Here is a 4,316-nt window from a genome sequence, read left to right as displayed (position 1 = left end):
GTTCACTTGCTCGGAGTGGGTTTCGTTCAATAAATTGCATTCTGCAAATTGGTGTCCTTGGGTTCCACATATCTCACAATCCGACGAAACTGCGGCTACAATATTCGGGTTCGTGTACATATGCTCGACTTTGAGGGCTAATGCGTCCATTTTAGCTTGCATCATGTCTATAGAGCTTAGTTCATGCACTCCTCCTTGGGCTTCCTTCTTCTCAACTGTCGCTCGTTCGACTCCCCATGATTGATGGTTTTGAGCCATGTCTTCGATGAGGGTACTAGCTTCAGGGTAAGGTTTGTTCGTCAGATCACCGCCTGCGGCAACGTCGATGGTCATCTTTGTGTTATAATGAAGTCCATTATAGAAGGTTTGAATGATTAACCAGTTTTCTAAACCATGATGTGGGCATGCTCGTAATAACTCTTTATATCTCTCCCAAGCTTCGAACAACGATTCTCCTTGGTTTTGGATAAATCTAGTTATATGGTTTCGAAGAACGGCGGTCTTACTCGGGGGAAAATATCTAGCAAGAAAAACTCTTCTAAGGTTATCCCAAGTCGTAATAGAATTGGGTGGAAGGGAATCTAACCATGATAGGGCTTTATCTCTGAGGGAAAAAGGAAATAATCTTAAACGTATTGCCTCAGGAGAAGCTCCATTGGTTTTAAAAGTATCTGCTAATTGAAGAAATATTTTAAGATGTTGGTTAGGGTTCTCAGTAGCGAGACCCGCGAATTGTCTCTGTTGCACTAGTTGTAACAGAGATGGTTTAAGTTCAAAATTATTGGTTGGGATAGTTCGGTTTACTATACTAGAACTAGGTTCTTCATTAGATGGTTGAGCGAAGTCCTTAAGAGGTCTTTGGTTTTGATCTCGGCCATAGCTCTCTTAATTCTATGAAAGAATAAACGTGCGCGAGCGTAACGTTAAGGTTCCGCCAGAGGGTTTACTAAGCTTAAACTTCCGGTGCTGCGAGTTCTTCGCATTGACCGGCGGGAAATAACCTAAGTCTAAACGATATAACAACAGGAAAATGAAATTTGACGAAATTGGTCCCCGGCAACGGCGCCAAAAACTTGATGCGGTACTTTTCGCAAGTATACGAACGCGTTAGAGTAATATAAAAGATTTTCGAATCCACAGAGACCAAGTGTCAAGCTATCGTTATCTGTTGTTATGGTGTTTATCAAAGGCGGTCAAAATAGGTGTTTTTCATAGTGTGCAATGAAAAGTAAAGTATTTAAATAGATTTAATTAATAAAGACAGGGTCGAATGTAATTCACGTAATCAATTGATAATCCAAGTACTTGCTAATAGAACTACTTATGGGCAATGTTTCCTACTTTGAAAAGAACTAATTTAACAGAAATTGTCGCTTTCGCGTATTCAGAACCGAGTTGTACTCCCTAATCAAACCCTCTTATTGTCACTTATAAAAAGGCGCGCATTGCGTTAGAGTAGTAAACCTATTTTTAAGAAATATAGTATCTTGACTAAGTTGAAAAGTATTATAACCTGGATTTCTTAACCAAAAGAGGTTCTTACGAACCAGACTCTATTCTTATAAACGCATCCGAAAATAGTTTTAAAATCTCTTTTCTTCTTAATGTTAAAATCTCCTAATGAACTAAACAAAGCGCTTTCGCTGTTTTTGAAATAGTTAAAAACAATTAAGTTTAAAAAGACGTTGGACGGCTTTCGATCTTACCCAACGGAATTGAAGTGCGGGAAAACTTAATTTGAAAGTTAAAATAGCCCTTAAGTGTTTCTACGAACAATTGTACGGATTATCGGTTCAATTATGATCCTTACATTCTAACCTTTTAGATTTAGTTAGACATGGTAAAGTAAAAGTGCATAAAAATAAATAAAAGTAGTGCGAGTGCGGAAAGTAAATAATTTAAAGCGAGTGCGAGGAGATAAATAAAAGTAAAGCGAGTGCGAGGAAATAAATAATTTAAAGCGAGTGCGGGAAATAAATAAAGTAAAAGCGAGTGCGAGAAAATAAATAAAGTAAAGCGAGTGCGAGAAATAAATAAAGTAAAAGCGAGTGCGGGAAATAAATAATTTAAAGCGAGTGCGAGAAATAAATAAAGTAAAAGCGAGTGCGGGAAATAAATAAAGTAAAGACAAGAAATAAAAACCTGCTCCAATCGGAGGGCTGAGTAAATTGCAATGCGCAAAAGAAAATGGCGGCAGGATTAACTTCCTTCCAAAGTGCTCCAAACTCGATTACAGGCTCTATCACAGACTTGATGACACAATTGTGGTAACACTCCAATGCGAAGCGATTACCACTATAAAATACTGAATATATGCCTAAGTGAAACAAATTTGCTTCTGAGTTTGCCTCTTCTCTAAGTTTGGATGATTGTAAAAGTGAATTCGCGTTTCTATTTATAAGCAAGTAAAAAGATGGAAATGACTTGGATGCCCTTCAACTTGAAGATAGGAGGAAATCGTTTTTCCTCTTGTGGCGCCCGCCACAAGCACAAAATGGGGCGCCTTAGTGGAAGTAGTGGGAAAACTTGGGAGTTAATGGAAGTTGAATTTGACACGGCATGGCTTGGTCTGTGGCGCCCGCCACTGGGTAGGCCATAAGCACAAAATGCTGAATTTTAGGGTTTTTAGCCCTTTTTCACTCCTTTTCTCGATCGGGGCTCCGATTAAAGTAAAAACCTAAAAACAAAGGAAAACATAGTAATAACACAACAAAATGACAATAAAACAACTAGAATGCATGTGAAATCATAGTCGAAAATACGTAAATTTTAGTGTTATCAGGTATGTGGAAAACCTTGAAAGGTTGGGTTTTTCCCTCGGAAAGGAACTTGCGACTGATTTGATCTTGCAATCGTTGCCAGATAGATTCAGTCAATTTGTCCTAAATTTCAATATGAATGATATGGACAAATCACTTCCTAAACTGCTAGCCATGTTAAGAACAGCTGAGCAGAATATGAAGACAAAAGGGAAGTCCATTCGGATGATCAGAAATGGAAAGAGACAGAACAAAAGGCCCACCAAGCAGGGTGAGAAGGGAAAGGCAAGGAAGTTGCCAAACCCATACCCACTGTTGCTGCTTTGAAGCCTACTGGAGGCATAGCAAAGGCAGGCACCTGCTTCCATTGCAGTGAGACCGGACACTGGAAGAGAAACTGCCCAAAGTACTTGGAAGATGACAAAATCTCCATTCACAAGAAAAGGTGAAAGAGCTAATGATCTTTTGGCCCTCATACATACTGATGTATGTGGACCACTGAACATACCAGCCAGAGGAGGTTTTCAGTACTTCATCACAATTACTGATGATTTCAGTAGATATGGATATGTGTATTTAGTAAAACACAAATCAAAGTCCTTTGAAAAGTTCAAAGAATTCAAGAATGAAGTACAAAACCAACTAGGTAAGAATATTAAAACTCTTCGATCAGATCGAGGTGGTGAGTATTTAAGCCTAGAGTTTGATGACCATCTGAAAGAGTGTGGGATCCTATCCCAACTTACTCCTCCTCGAACACCCCAATGGAATGGTGTATCTGAGAGAAGAAATCGAACCCTGTTAGACATGGTCCGATCCATGATGAATCACGCCGATCTTCCAAACTCCTTTTGGGGACATGCACTATTGACAGCAGCTTACACACTTAACCGTGTTCCATCCAAAAAGGTTGAGAAGACACCATATGAGATATGGAGTGGTAAGAAACCACATATGTCTTACATGAAGATTTGGGGTTGCGAAGTTTATGTGAAACGACAAATTTCAACTAAGCTTGAGCCCAAATCTGACAAATGCTTATTTATGGGGTATCCTAAAGAAACGAGAGGGTATTACTTCTACAATCCTTCTGAGGGCAAAGTGTTTGTCGCTCGAACTGGAGTTTTCCTAGAAAAGGATTTTATTTCCAAAGCAGTTAGTGGGAGGAAAGTAGAGCTTGAAGAAATTCAAGAATCACAAAGCATCGATACACCTAAGGAGGAATTAGAGCAGGAAACACAAGTAGTTGTGGAAGAGCAACCTGCTCAAGTAGAACAAGACCAGCGTAGGTCAAGCAGGATACGTCACCTACCTGAGAGATATGGATATCTCATAACAGATCAAGGTGATGTATTACTCATGGATCAAGATGAGCATGTGACCTACCAAGAGGCCATAACTGGTCCCGAGTCTGAGAAGTGGCTAGAAGCCATGAAATCTGAAATGGATTCCATGTACACAAACCAAGTTTGGAACTTGGTAGAGCCTCCTGTAGGAGTTAACCCTATAGGATGCAAGTGGGTCTTCAAAAAGAAAACTGACATGGATGGTAAGGTA

At 39.5% G+C, this 4,316-nt stretch overlaps 1 non-coding gene across 1 annotated transcript; it reads left to right on the top strand.

Annotated features, from left to right (window-relative positions):
- The first annotated feature begins 388 nt into the window (after positions 1-388).
- On the top strand, positions 389-495 carry LOC127077805 (small nucleolar RNA R71). The gene has a single exon (XR_007787578.1). It is a non-coding gene; the product is annotated as a small nucleolar RNA R71 (small nucleolar RNA).
- Positions 496-4,316: the final 3,821 nt, after the last annotated feature.

The sequence above is a fragment of the Lathyrus oleraceus genome, chromosome 4 (assembly GCF_024323335.1).
Source record: "Lathyrus oleraceus cultivar Zhongwan6 chromosome 4, CAAS_Psat_ZW6_1.0, whole genome shotgun sequence".
In the NCBI taxonomy this organism is placed as follows: Eukaryota; Viridiplantae; Streptophyta; class Magnoliopsida; order Fabales; family Fabaceae; genus Lathyrus; species Lathyrus oleraceus.
This window is presented reverse-complemented; position numbering and strand designations above follow the sequence as displayed.